Source organism: Acipenser ruthenus, chromosome 3, assembly GCF_902713425.1.
Source record: "Acipenser ruthenus chromosome 3, fAciRut3.2 maternal haplotype, whole genome shotgun sequence".
NCBI classification, from domain to species: Eukaryota; Metazoa; Chordata; class Actinopteri; order Acipenseriformes; family Acipenseridae; genus Acipenser; species Acipenser ruthenus.
The window spans coordinates 8,025,585-8,041,819 of NC_081191.1; positions in this window are offsets into that span (position 1 = coordinate 8,025,585).

Consider the following 16,235-nt stretch of genomic DNA (forward strand, 5'->3'; position numbering starts at 1 on the left):
ATGGTATTCTAATTGAAGTCCAAGGGAAGTGTCGTATTACATTAAACTCCAAACATGCTTTTTGTGTTATTGATGAGTCTCAAAGACATGATTTTGATAAGATCCTTTCACGGGTTAAGTACAGTAGTAACCTGCACTAGTGTATGCTGTTCAGAGATGGGGTTTGCTGATTTCCCACTGGTCATTCTGTTTCAGTAACTGGTTACGTTTTTACACAAGCACCAAATCTGGTGATGAACCACTTCCGGTAGAGTCTAGAGATCATTTCTGTAGTGTTTTGGGAAAGGCTAGATCCTTGTACCACATGAGTACGTCATTCGCAATGTGGTGTAAAAAAATGTAGGGTTGGTGGTAAGACAAATGTCAATAACTAGAGTTTTACACATTGGATTAACACAAAAGTGGTATCAAGATTGAAAACAAGATACATTTAATACGATTCCTAACACAGAGCTGGTCACCAGCAGTCCCTGGAATTTTCAGCTTGGCTGGCTTAAACCCCTCCCTACCCCCTAAACCGTAGACGCGATTACAATTGTGTTTGTTTTGTGTTATTACCGACTACATATCCATGATACAGTCGTATACATGTACTGTACGGAAGCACTGACTGCAGGCTAAGTAGTTGTTACTTGTGGTGTATGCAATCTGTTACTTTTACCCTACTGTAAGCAGTGATTGCCCGTTCTGATCTAGGAAGACTGCATCATTGAAAAGCTTATATTAAGGTTACACTATGATGTATTATTAGCCTCCTATTTCTATGTGTTTCTGGATGTATTGCTGCCCGGTTTTATATAGTATTATTATATAATATTTACAACACTCCCTTTTATCACAGCTAATTGACTTATCAAGTTAAATTTATAAATACGTGCATCTACCTCCGCACAGCATTTTGTCCACATGAATGATGAAATGAATAGAACAACCTCAATAAAGAACATTGTCATGAGTCAGACACCACCGAATTGCTTTGACATTCTCAGCATGATGGTTTCACGCTGTGCTGCAAGAATGTCATTTCATTCACTCAACCTATTATATAGTAAACTCCCTCATTCTGACCCGCTCAAAAAAGAGTAGCCAGTGTCTTGTCAAATTCAAGATAATCTGTTATGATTGGCTTTTTATGAATACAATACACTGTATCCAGTTTGAACTTGTGAGTGGTTTATTCATAGAGTTTGATATTTATGAAATGGCTGTAGACTGATGACAGTCTATAAAAACTTTTTTTAAAATGAATAAAAACAGACAGAAAAAATACAAAGTTAACCTTTGTAAATAGAGGTAAATATTACTCAGCCCTTTTGTGTTAAGTAAAAAAAGTGTTTTTTGGTATCATTTTTCTGATTTTATCATCTGGTGTAATTATTCTTGCATTTACTTTCACTTTCACATTCAAGACTCAGGGCTTTGTTATTTAAACTTTTTCCCCAAAAGGTTTACTGAGTTTCATTTTAAGTTCCTGGAAAATGATTGTCAATTGTTAATCCAGTTATTCCCCGAGCAACAAATGCAACATCACTGTTATCAGTTAATACCTTGTGGGTCATCTGTATGTAAAACACAGACCTGATCAGGCATCCCCTGAAAGAGAGTGGCAATCTTCTCCTGGGATATGTTGTTCCATAGTTCAAAGGCGGCATCAAGTACCAAACATGTCTGTTGGGATTCATATTGGGCGATTGTCTCAACCACAGTACCATTGAGTATCCTCAAACCTTTTTGACAGTCGGTGGGCAGGTGTTTGAATTGAAGCACAGCAAGAAGGCCCGTCGTCAACATCTGGATGCATCAGGCTGCATCATTTGAACCAGTGGACCAAAGTTCTCTACACACCAACACCATTTTTTTTTTTGGCTAGCAGGTGTTTATGGAAACATTCCTGCAAAGTCTTTCTTTAGACCCTCACATGATGAGCACTGACAGAAATGGGGTTGGTGCAGGGCTTTCAAGGCCTGTTGCTTTGGTTGGATAATGTTGCCAATTGAAAGCGGTTTAGCACCTGGCAGTTCTCACATGTTCTGAAGATAGATGTTCAGTATTTAAACACATAATGAGGGGAATCTTCTGCAAGACTGCCTAGTAGGTGTCTATTTACTCTTGACATGCCTCTGTAGGTGAAACTCTTTAAGAACCTCTCCTACAGCTTCTTTGTTATGGTCAAAGGAAAACTTTGTACATGTCAGCCACATTCAGACAAAGCTACTGACATTTTGACATTTCAATCTAGCTGTAACGGGAGATCTGTGCTGACTATCTGGCATATGCGTGGTTCTGAAGGAAGAGGGCAGTATCCTCATAAGATCCGCCTGTCAGTCATGGCGATGACACGGAGAGGTGGGGAAGAGGGTGTGTTGGCTTTCCCTCTCTCTGAGTGGTTGAGAGGCGGGCATTGGGGGATTGCTTGGCCCATAAGAACTGCGCTTGGTTGTGCATTCGGGTGGTCGGAGAGAGGATACCCAGTGACGCTGGCGGAAGACATCGGTGTAAACAAAGAGCAGGCAAGCACAGCTGAGTGAGACAACCTGCCTTAAAAGAAACTAAAAAGTAAAAGAAATAATTACGTACCCGAGGGGACGTGTGTAGTTATACGGGGAACTCTGGCCACCCCAGTGTATAGAAATAGCTGCGCGTACATCGGAGGCCCGTACTGACTGGCTTGGCGGCAGTGGGGGCACTGCGTAAGCAGCACTTTTTGTTTTGTAGTTTTATTACTGTGTTTTATTTTCCCTTTTCATTTCGCCTTTTGTTTTCATTATTATTTTGAGCACCTGTGAGTGCTCCAGTTTTTATCTGTTACCAGTATTGGTATTCGTGTGGTCCTGTGTACCATTGCCGGTACTCAGGCCACGGACAACAGCGCCCTCTGCCGGCTAAAAGGAAAAAAACATCAAAAATAATAAAACTGGGCACCAGTGCGGTGTTTTCAAATAAAATCTCTGTCTCCTGTGTGTGTCAGTGAATTGCCCACCACCCTTCCACACTAGCATTGTAGCATGTCAGCCTATTGCTCAAATAACAAATAGGTGACACATGTTTATCATAAACAAACATACCATAAACTATATGTACACAGTAAACTTTACCCCCTTGCAGAGAATTCCTTTGCTTTTGTACAAGCTCTTTCCATCCAGGCTTTCCTGGACAAGGCAGACTATGACCTCTTGCACAAAATGTGCTTGCTTTTTATTGAAAGAGATGATTTGTACACAACACAGTGGTTAACAACACATAATGCACACCAGTCTTCTAGCTGGAGAACTAGTGCCTGAATACACAGGCAACAAAACCACAACTTACAGTACTAAAGCTACCAATGTAAAGGACTGGAATAGTTAGTTTTGCAATATCAGAATAAAGCCTAATTTCAGAAAGAAATCTGAGGTGGGGTTAAGTCTGACATAGGAGATATAAAGTCCTACGTAGGCAATACAAAGTGTCTTATGTAGGAGATACTTTTTTTTTTAATTGGCACTAGGACGCTTCCGTAGATTAGCCCTTGAAGGTTTTAACGTTAACTGAATTGCTCTGCTCAAGGGCGTAGGTTTGGTTTGAACATTGGTGGGGACACAATTTTTTAGGGGGGCGGAGTCACAGTCGCTAGGGGGGTTCGATGCATGCCCCCCCGGGAAGAAATTTGACATCCCTGCTATAGAATTACTAATAACCTGAATTATAACCTATCCCAGCCTTACTGTAAGCTACCAATACCCCTGCCACTACAAGCATGAGCACATACACGCTCACATGCTCTGCCTGCCACTCCTGTGTCTGTGCTGCTGCTCGAACCTGGGTGCATTGCTTCATTCACCTGATAAAATAATAAATTGATGCATGCCACATAGAGAGAAAATATATGGCTATGCTAACTTTATTTGCTGAGTATTACTATACAGCATTAGCCTACTATCATATCACAATGTGCCTCAAACAATAATATATCTCAAAACTGAGTCTAACACTTTCACTGTTATAATCACTAAGCCATTACAGACCTCACCTGCGACTCTGTTGCTCCACCTGCCTCTGTACTGCTTTTACCAGGTTGCACTGCTTCACTCGCCTGATAAAATGATAAATTGATGCATGCTGTTTATAGAGAAAGTTTATAGAGACTCTGCTAACTTCATTAGTACATTATTTTTTCATTTGCTATGAGAATCATTATCAATTGTGTTTATTACTTTAATAACATCTTCCTACTTACACTTTGACTTTTTGTAAAAAAAAACTTCCTTATGTCCATCTTTATTTTTTTGGTTGCTATTATGCTTTAGTCACCTAAAGCCAAATTGAAGTGATTAGCTAACATTAGTTGAATGACGATATCAAAAATATACTGAAATTTATTTGTATATCTGTACCCCCCCCCCCCCCCCCCCCCCCGCCGTTTAATTTGACTTTTTAATATATATATTTTTATTACTGCATATATAATATAGTGCATTTATTTAGCCGCCTGGATAGTCACACCGTCCATTCAATCAAATACATATGTTCGTGTTCGCTTTTTACACACACGATGCAAAAAGATCAAGCAAGGAGTAAGTTAGTTACAAAGGGAGGAAGGAGGAGGATTGAAATAATGTGACAACGCATTAACCAACAAACACAAACTAAATATCATATTAAACTGATTATATTTATTCTTATTTTTTAAAATAAATGTGAAAATTGTGGCACAATATACACCGTTTAAGAATTACTTTAATTTTTTTTTATTTTAAACCCGGAGATTTACCTTTCACTCCCGAGTCCTTGTGCACTTTCACACTTCAATGAAAGCAACACACTCTGCTGGTCCCTGACCTCAGCCACGCACTGAGTCCGTGTTACAGTGATGCATTATGGAAGGGCCTAAGCCAATCAAATTAGCAGGTTTTTTTTTGGAGGAGGGAGGAGTAAGGAGGGGGGGCTTGAGAGAGTTAACCCTTTGTGGAGCAGATAAAATGACTTGACAAAAGACGTTTCAGATTAATCAAAATTATTGGTAGGGACAATTCAACGGTCCCTTGACATTGGTAGGGACATGTCCCTACCGTCCCTAGCTAAATCTACGCCGGTGGCTCTGCTGCCAGCTTCTGATATCCCAGTTAACATTTCACAGTTACATAGTGTAACTAGTGCTACATTAAACAAATAGCAGTACAACATCATTTTAAAAAATCGTTTTACAGTAGCAGCTAGGGACATTAGACTACTCTTATTTCAGATCATTAGAAAAAAAGAAACAATAGGCCACGTTACATGAGTGTTTGATTTTTCTCGAGACATTTGTTTCTCGTGAAATAAACGTGGACATGGTGCCTTTTTTTTTTTTTTTTTTTTTTTTGTAAATTTAGTCGTCGCCAATTATTTTACCCCGGTTTTCACCCCAGTTTAGCATGCCCAATTAGTATCTGTATCCCCGGCTTACCGCTCGTCTTTACTGGATGCGCCACTCGGCAGCCCCGACATGGTGCCTTTTTGTATTTACATGTAAAGCCTCTCATTTCCCTTTGGAACGCCCACTTTTCCCCGAACACTATGCAAATGAAGGAGAGGGGGAGGGGGTTAAGATTTAAATTAGCCATGCTGACGGCCCACTTCGATTCTTGTGCTGTTAATCGTGAAAGTCCTCGTGTCATTGAGTATGACGCAAATTGTTATCTCATTTGTTGATGGATAGTGCTTGCTTTTTTAATACTTGTTTTAGTGTTGTTGCCCACACTGCTTTTCACACATCATCTGTGTGTGTGTTTATTAGTAATAAACTGGGCTAAATCGTTGAGCAGGTGTTTGGGCTATTGCAAGGGAGGGGGTGGATACTACTGAAGCGTACTGAAGTGAACCACAAGCTTATTCCCCACAGCCTGCTGTATCCTGCACAATGTGTGCCAGGACTGTAAGGTGTTCAAGCAAGCAGAGGAATAGCTACCTCAGCCTCCAGCAAAAATTGCCCAACAGGAGGCTGTGTGGTCCAGTGGTTAAAGAAACGGGCTTGTAACCAGAAGGTCCCCGGTTCAAATCATTGTGTGACCCTGAGCAAGTCACTTAACCTCCTTGTGCTCTGATTATCTTCATTTTATATCACATTTGCGTTTCATTAACTTATTTTGTATCCCTTTATACCAAATATAGCATCCTCATTTGGCTTGTAGTTGTATGACTGCTTCAGCTTAATACATAATTGGAATATTAAGTAGTATTGTTGATTCCCAAGAAATAAGTGCAAAATTCCACACCACATTTTATTTTGAGAGTGGGTTAAACAATGTTCGTGTTGTGCATTGTATCAAGCTGCCTCATCATATCCTCTTCCCTTATGGATATTAACACCCGAGCCTCTTCATCGCTCCAATGGAGTAACTGGAGGATGGACGGGGGTTTTGCTTGAACAAGCTAATTAACATTTTCACAAGAAACTTGTGTTTACACTTGTCAGTGGGCGTTGATTTCACCAGCATTTCCTGGAATCTCACAAGAAATTGAGACTTTCACGGTAAAATACTGAGACGGTTTTTTGGGGTATTTTCACAAGCTTTCCCTGCCAAGTTTCACATGCCTTGTCCATTCACGTGAAACAAACCAACATGTAAACTGGCCTCATGTCATGTATGGCATGGGCTTTACAAAAAGAGCCAGGGGTAAGAATGCAGTAGCAGGGGTGGGCAATTCCGGTCCTGGAGGGCCGGTGTCCCACCTGGCTTTTGTTCCAACTGTGCTCTAAATTACTTAATTAGACTAATAATTGGTAACAATTGGTCCAATTAAGTAATTTAGGGCAAGGTTTGAACAAAAGCCAGGAGGGACACCGGCCCCCCAGGACCGGAATTGCCCACCCCTGCAGTAGAGCATCCAGGGGAAGGCAGCAGCAGGGCTGCTAGGTGACGTAATCTCACTACCGACACCATTGTAGCGATCCCGGGTTCACGCCCACCCTCCGCCTGTGTGTAGATTGCCTCGCCCTGTGTGTGATGCGCTTGCCTGCGTTAACCGAGATTGCTACCATACATTTCACCAAATATAAACCAATGACCATAAACTGCTAAATAAGCACCACATTCCTGTGAATGTTGAAAGTAGAAACATGTAACAAAGTTTTGAATAACATGTTTACACAGATAAGCACGAATAAACTAAAATAAAAGGGGGTAGCGTCTCGCTTTCATCTTGGCAAATTTGTCAACACCAGCCTATAGTGTAAGTCTATTGTTTTTGCTTTGTCCGGGTAGCTCGCAATAACCAACGCTCAATCTCTCAATCTCTCATCCCCAGTAGCTGTACGCAGGTATATTTTCACCCTTTACAATACTCAGTAATGCTTTTTAGACTATTTCCAATTACCAGAACCTTTATTAATTAATGGAATAACTCATGTCACTGCTAACCTTTGTTAGAGACATCAAATACTGGTAAACCACGCAAGAGTCATCTATGAAACAGTGCACAATTTCGGAGCACTAATCTGCGGTGAGGCATGAAAGGAAAGCATGTATGTTTTGTCTGAAGTGGAAGACTTCCATTGAAAATTTAAAATAGAACTATTCGAATAAAATTGTATTTTGTCGCTTCCTTTAGACAAGTACATTAAGTATTTGACAGTATTGTACTATAACTTGTTATAAGCCATTTGTGTGCTTGTTTTTTGTAGATACAGGTGTCTCTCATCACTCTTTATATGCCACACATGGCTATTATTTCTTGAAGGAGTTTTCCCAGGACAGAGCATAATTGGGCTTAGATATGTGTGCCTGTTTTTATTTTATTTTCCTGTTTATTGTGGTATTAAGAGGACTACATTGTCTACGTGTTTCAAATTTCTAACAATATTTAATTTTACCACCTGAGTCAAGCAGAAAAGAAACAGCCATTGAACATCATGGAGGCTAACAAACTATTTTGCTGGGGATTTAGAAGATATATATTTCTCTGTTTTTTATTAACCAAGAGGCTAGAATTGCCTCACATGATACACATTTCTAATAATAGAAAATAAGTGTTTTTATGGAGATGACCAGCACTAGAACGCAGAAAAATAAATAAAGGAATACATCACATGTTGTGTTGCATGGAGGTTTAAATCAGAGACAATGAAGTTGGCTAAAAGACATTTTAAGAGTTGAGTTTACAAACAATATAGAATCCTATCCCAGTTCACTTCAACTGCAGCTGTGAGAGATGTAGGCCAGCTGGCAATGTATTCTAAAACTATGGTCAAATGCACCCTCTTTGTTTTAAAAGACTGTAACCTAAGACTTTTTAAAACTTGGTCAAACTCTGACGAAGATTCCCTTTACTTTGTCATGTTGATATTAAATGACAAGTCACTGGACAACAGTGGTACACCATAAATCCTGAAATCATGTATCATGGGATATTTTTCTATGATGAAAGACTTTAAATAGATAGTACAGTTAATTGATAACACCTTGTAACACATTTTTTATTTTTTTTTGTTCCTGGGTATTAAGTGTTATTTCCTAATTGCTTATGCCTCAAAAGTATAGAAAATGGCTATTATTCCCCACAAACTTTGCTTTTGTGACCAGGACAGTGATATTTTGAAATTTACCTATTTTCCAGAACATTCCAGATAGATTCAGTGCTGAGTAAACTTGGAGTAACTTCTAGAACTTTCTAGAACTTTCCAGTAATATAAATATTAGTATAAATACAGGGGCCTTAAGCCCACCAGTTCAGTTTAGTTCCAGCTGCCTAAGTGGGTACATATCTGCATTTTTCTGAGATGGCATCAAGAGGCTGCAATGGTGGCATTCCTGATGGGTCTCCAAGGCGGTTTTACCAAGTTTCCCTGCTATCTTTGCCTTTGGGACAGCAGGGACACCAAGGCGCACTACCACAGGCGGGACTGGCCACAGCGGACCGAGTTCTCTGTGGGGAGGAACAACGTCAAGTGGGAGCCACTGGTGGACCCCCGGAAGGTGCTGATGCCACCACTGCACATCAAATTGGGCCTTATGAAACCATTTGTCAGAGCTCTAGATAAGGAGTCGGCAGCCTTCAAGTACCTTCAAGACTTCTTCCCTAAGCTGTCTGAGGCAAAGGTCAAAGCCGGTGTCTTCGTCGGACCACAGATAAAGAAGATCCTGGAGTGCAATGAATTCCCCAAGAAGCTCACTAGTAAGGAGAAAGCGGCTTGGAACAGCTTTGTCGCAGTGGTTCGGGGCTTCCTGGGCAATCACAAGGCCGAAAACTATGTGGAGCTGGGTGAGACTCTGGTGAAGAACTACGGCACAATGGGCTGTAGGATGTCCCTCAAAGTCCATATCCTTGATGCTCATCTTGATAAATTCAAGGAGAACATGGGAGTGTACTCGGAGGAGCAAGGCGAGCGCTTCCACCAGGATATACTGGACTTTGAACGCCGCCACCAAGGACAGTATAACGAGAACATGATGGGAGACTACATTTGGGGGCTGATTCGTGAAAGTGATTTACAGTATAATCGTAAATCTCGAAAAACTACTCACTTCTAAATCTTTTGTAGTCATTTTTGTATTACTTTAGTATAAATACATGTTAATTTGGATTCATATGTTGTTTTTTTCTGACTTTATGTGAACGAAAGGACACAATTTCACCCATTTTCTCATTGGAAATAGGTAAATTTCAAAATATCACTGTCCTGGTCACAAAAGCAAAGTTTGTGGGGAATAATAGCCATTTTCTATACTTTTGAGGCATAAGCAATTAGGAAATAACACTTACTACCCAGGAACAAAAATTGTGTTACATAGTGTAAGCATTACAACAGGTTGCAGAACGATAATGAGCAAGCATATACAACGTTAACATAATGTTTTTGGGTCACTTTGAACAGCAATAACATTGGAACAGTTCACTGTACAGAAAAACTCTTTTGGAAGTGGATTCACAGATATATGGGGGAAACAATTCCACCATGGAGATTAATATTGCAGATAAGGAATGTTCCCCCGATCCCAACCATCAACACTGAAAGGCTCAATTAATCTCACATATACATGACATTGTTGACATTAATAGAAGTCACATTAAGCAAGGACTAGAATACAAAAGAAACAAGCATGCACTTGCTTTATTTTGTGGCCCACCAGTTAATATATTCCCAAAGCAGTTCTTCTGTACAGTAACAAAGCCATTACTGTCAAAAGCAGTCAACACACTTATCAACTCTATATCAACGCTCTACCTATAGGAGTAGTTCTCAAGTCTTGCAGATCCTGTACTACCCCGGAAATGAGTCACTGCACAATTATTATTATGAATTAGTCATTTAGGAGGCACTTTTATCCAAAGCATCTTACAGAGACTAGGGGGTGAACTATGCAGTGACAACTGCTGCAGTCACTTACAATAGGACCTTGGTTCTACGTCTCATCCAAAGAACAGAGCACAAGGAGGTTAAGTGACTTGCTCAGCCTCAGGCTCACATACATTTAGTCAGTGGCTGAGCGGGGATTGGAACTGGGGACCTCCAGGTATCAAATGCTTTTCTTTAACCACTGGACCATCAAGCCTCCAATAGCATAGCTAGCAGCTGCGATAGAAAGGAAAAAGCACCAACAACCCAAAGATAACTGGCCAAGGTTTTCAGAACTGTGATGTCTAGAAAACAGACCAATAATGCCTAATGCATTGTCCATAATTAAGTGTATTTTTTACAAGAAGTATGAACACATGTGTACTGCTGTGGTTCCTCTCGATATCCTTCCCTAGCCTACTCTCTCACTCTGCCACACTTAGGGTGACCAGACGTCCCGATATTAGGGGCTTTGTCCCACATCCCGATCGAGGTGCTGTTGGGATGCCATTTGTACCGATTTTTAGAGTAAACGTTGAAAATCCAGGTGTAAAATGTGACATTTCTATTTTCTCATTAGGACATTTCATATATGTGGCTGCTGTACTGTCTTGCAGTGCAACAGCATTCTCCATTTAGGATGTGTTGTTTGAATGAGTTGTTTGCATTATATCTATGTGGCTATCCAATCACGTTAACCTGCAGTCATATGATGCGGTATGTGTCAAGAGTTTTTCTTGGTGAGGGGGGAAAGGAGAGGAAGATCTGGGCAACAGCATACAAGTGATAGGAAAATACATGGGAGGAGAAGAGGGGACCCAGGGAGCAGGTGAAGAGAGAAAACAGGAGGGGTCCCTGGACTGAGCCTTGCGGGACAGCTGTCAAAAGAGAGCAAGAGGCAGAGGATGAGCCACGCCAGGACACCCGGTACGTGCGATCAGCAAAGTAGAAGGAGAACCAGGCAAGAGTAGTGCCAGAGAGTCCCAGGTCAGCAAGGGAGGACAGGAGAATAGAGTGGTGGACTGTGTCAAAGGCTGCAGAGAGGTCGAGGAGGGTGATGGGGAGTGAGTGATCAGAGGACAGAGGGTGGGTGGGGAAGGAGGTGAGGTATTGAAGAGTTTGTGGATGATTTTGGAGGAGAAGAAGGAGGCAAAGTCATCAGCCAAGATAGAGGAAGGTGTAAGAGGGGGAGGGCTAAGGAGGGAGAAGAAGGTAGAGAAAAGTTTACAGGGATTGTTAGTGGAAGACTGAATGATAGAGTGGAAGTAGGAGCATTTGGCAGAGGTGAGTGTAGAAGAGAGGGAAGAGAGGAGTGAGCCATTGAGATCCAAGGCAGCAGGGAGATTGGTTTTCTTCCATTTCTTTTCAGCAGAGTGCAGTTTGGTATGAGCCGAGCGGAGCATGGAGGAGAGCCAAGGCTAGAGTGGGAAGGGGCAGGCAGGTTGAGGGGTGAGAGGGCAAAGGGAGTCGAGAAAGGAGGTGAGGGAGGAGAAAAGGGTGGAGGTAGCCGAGTCTACACAGAGTTGGGAGATGGAGTTGATAGAGGGGAGGAGCAAGAGAGCAGCAGAGGAGAAGACAGTGGGGGAAAGGGAACGGAGGTTTCGACAGAAGGTGGACATGGAGTCGGCAGAGTAGGAAAGGATGGGAGCAATATAGAGAAGGAGATAAAATAGTGAAGTGATTTCCTTATACCCAAACTGTTACTGTACAAATGACAACACATGGTATTGTGGCTTCTGGGAGAATCGCTTGAAGGAACATTGTGGGACTGTAAGTGCACTTTCTGAGATGAGTATGGAGAGCTTCTGGGAAAAAGCACAGAGTGTGGCTTTGGGGTGGACTGCTAGGAATACCCAGGGCTTTGCAAGGCAAGTGTTTATCTTTTAATATGCCACCCTTACTTGCGTGCATATGTCTTTTGATCAGAATTTCCTGTTTTTATGGTCACACACCCAATGACTAGTTCATTTGGTTCCATTGGGGTTGGGGTTCCTGGAAGTTAAATCAGCTTACAACCTTGGTTGGAAATGTCCCTATACACACTCTAGGATTCCAGGGAACTGGACTGAAAAGGCAGGTACTGATCTTTGTATTCCATCTTGCTTCAGCATATTGGATCTCACCCATCATAGCTCCTTCCTTTGATTGATAAGTTACTGTTTAATTGATCAAATATTGTTATGGCCACACATAGATAAAACAAAGCTAAAGAAAAGAAGAGAAAAGAAAAGACAGTAAAGCAATCAGGATGCGGAGGACAAGGCCTGCTGTACAAAACTTGAGAGAAGACTTACCACAATAATTTACACCTGTTGCAAAGTGGTTTGTAGTGCACAGGTGTAGAGATGATGCAGTGCTTAGAAACAACAGTCCAACAGCAGTTCAATGGTAAATAACAAAGCTTTATTAAGGGCTTTTAAATAATAACACCGACTATACACAACAATGTGTATAGTCAGTAAAACCACAGGGTTCAGTCCCGAAATGATAATAACAAACACACACTTCAAAACACCTACATGATCACCAGTCCAACAGTTAGTGCTCCGGGTGCAAGTGGTGGTGTGAATACGTTAAATAGTGCTAACAGTGGTGCAGTGCAGTCCGGGTTTGATGCTGGCTGAATAGCGACAGCTCCCGGATATTTAGCCGTCTACAATGACAAATAACAACAGTTAATGAGACGGACAACACAACACGAAACATTCACGGTTTCATTTCACTCCTCACGGTCATTCCATAACCATAACAGAGGAACAGATCGCTCGGCCACACACCCTGATATACCTTCAGTCACGCCCCCTTTGGTAGCGAGTGCAATCACATCTCCTCCAATCCATGACTGACACATCGCCTACTGCAGTAAGGTGCTGACTTCTAGTACTGTGGTTCCGCCCCCTTTTTTGGATGGCCGACTTCCGACTGACCCTGGAATTAACTGTCAAACCATCCAGTCCGGGGGCACACTGTTCCTGTTATACCGTGCCCTCACAGGTCGGAGGGAGATTGTTGACTCGGATTCATTCGCTCTCTGTCACAGCACCACAAACCAGTGCAATTTAGTGTTATAGTGGGACATGTGCCTTGATTCCCATTAAAGTAGTACTCTTGATTGTCAGCAAGCCAGGTCTTGGTTAGAGTAAGCATTTCATTCACAGATGGTTTTCATTCAACCTTATACCATAAACTTAGATTTCTGGGGATTTTCCACCTTTTATGCTTGGAAATTACTTCAGAATGATTATGATATGACAAACAAATAGTTTTATTACTGGTAGTCCTTTTTGTGTTGGGCAATGATATTGTGTAAACTTCCAAAGTTGATACATGACAAAACTTTGACACAAACAATGAGATTAACACATTAACATGACTGTACCTCTAAGCAATGATATGTATAATAGCACTGTCAATTCAGTACAAAAATAAGAGGGTAATGTGACTTACTATATTCATATCATGTTTTTCATGTCTTTCCAAAGACTGCACAAGAATTAACAGCAATCATAAACTAGATTTGTTATTTCAGTTATTGGGGATTTCTAAATCCTGCTAAAAGTAATTGTGGATGTATAAATATATTTCTATAAATATCAGAAGTCACAAACTGCCTTCCCAGAGCCAAATTCCAAGCCAAATTTCACATGTGCATTCAATTTAACTGTGGGTTTTAAGCTCCACGTGACAAAGGCCTTTCCCTTTTAGAGGATTCTCAACGAGGAGGCAGCAGCTATTTAAAACCAGTTCTTATGCCAGATAGAAAACAGATTGTTACTGGTGAGAATCATGTAATGATGTTATGGTAATACTATATTTATAGTGTTAGACTATATTTATATGTAGTTTCTCTTTACATTGTATTTTGGGCTACAGGGACCGAACAGCTTTCGGTGTTAAATAAATAGGACTGTTGCCTGTGAATAAAGTTATAACCATGTTAAACTTGAAACTGTCTAATATTGTGTAGTTTCAAATAAAATAATATAATAAGGACACAACATGCATTATTATAACAACAATAATAATAATAATAATAATAATAATAATAATAATAATAATAATAATAATAATAATAATAATAATAATAATAAACAATGTTTTGGTCAGCAACACATATCCTACAGCAGCAGGCCAGTGTTGTTTTTTTTTGTGTAATGTTTTTTATAAGGAACACAGTGACCCAAAATGTATCTTTCAAGGTAGAAACACCATTGATACAGCACGTCTTCCTCTTTCTTGAAGGGCTTGTTTTTCTGAAAGATGTGTTTATACGTGGCTGACTTACAATAGTGTTTACTTCTGGATAATTTATATTTAGAAGTTCATTAATTCAGTGCTAAATTTAAGTGGTTGCTTAGAGAATATTAAGATGATTTTAGAATCTAAGCATCAACTAGGTAGCTTGAATCAATTAGATTGTGCATGTCATGTATCTGAGTGAGGCCAATGCAATGTCCCCCACCATAAATAAGCACAGAATTTAAAAAATACCCACAACAAGTTTTTTTTGCCATAAAGAGCACAACTTTTCTTTGGAATGTTTCCATTAACTCCTCCCCCCATGAAAAACATAACTTATTACGATTGTTTTCAGTAATGTTCTTTCATTCCCCTGTGTCTGAATGACATCATTAATCAAACAATCAGTTTCAGTCTAATTTAGTTACAATTGACCAGTTTAAAAGATGCAATTCTGCAATTGATTACTTAGCATTGAATGCTACTTGGTGATTTATTCCTTGCATGCAGTGATTTAATAAAGAATGATATAGTATTGTCGTGCTTACAATAAAATAAAAGAACAAAACAAGTAGCATTCTATACTTAAAGTGTACATGAGAAATGCATTCCTTTGACACCAGAGGGTGCTAACTGACACTGTAAAAAAGGAAAGCTGAAGAAACAAAGTATGAAGCAGATTCCATGCATAAAGTGTTTATTTCTGGTGAGCTGTATATACCTCATAAACATGGCTCAGATGTGCAGCCATTATGTAAAAGTAGGTGTTTTCAGCGAAAGCAAAACAATTGTAAATAGTTAAAAGTGAAATTCAGGCACTCTTAAAATTCCAACTGCAGCTTGTTCTTTTAACTAAGTGAAAAGGACAGCAGGATTTCATTGCATGTTCCATAAGGGTCATTGCAGGTTACCATTAATAAAGCCACTAGCTGGTTTCTTCTCTGATAAAGCAGCTTCAGCACTTTTTTTTGTGAATGGAATTATCAATGAACAAATTCCTTATTCAAGCATTCTGAATCTGAATGTGCACAATATGGTTCTACGTCGCCGCTCATACCGGTGAGTTTTAAACCTTGCATGTCGTTTCTCATGTTTTTATGACATGTACTCATTATTTGGGGTGAAAAGGACTTTTCTTGCTAACAGGGGAGGGTAAATCTTTAGGGGTTGTTTTTTACATGTTTAGGCAACACAGTTGAATAGCATAAAAACATTTTATATTATCAAGATACCAAGGTTATAGGAAAAATATGAATTACCAAATTATAACAAAAAAAATATATAAAAATATATAAATGATATATATATATATATATATATATAGGACACATAATCAACACAGAATACATATATAAGTGTTTTGAATCTCCAAATGAGAGGGTTCTGTTTTCTCTATGGAGAGAATGCCGAGTCTCTAAAACTAGATATTTTATGGGTACTGTGATTGATATGGCTTGTTACACTGGGGCAAAGCAATAATGGAGAAGAATGATAACTGTAATTATTAAAGTTGGCATGCCAGAATGTTTTTGAGTGTTCAAGAAATATATATATATATATATATATATATATATATATATATATATATATATATATATATATATATATATATATTTATATATATATATACAGTACTGTGCAAAAGTTTTAGGCAGGTGTGAAAAAATGCTGTAAAGTAAGAATGCTTTCAAAAATAGACATG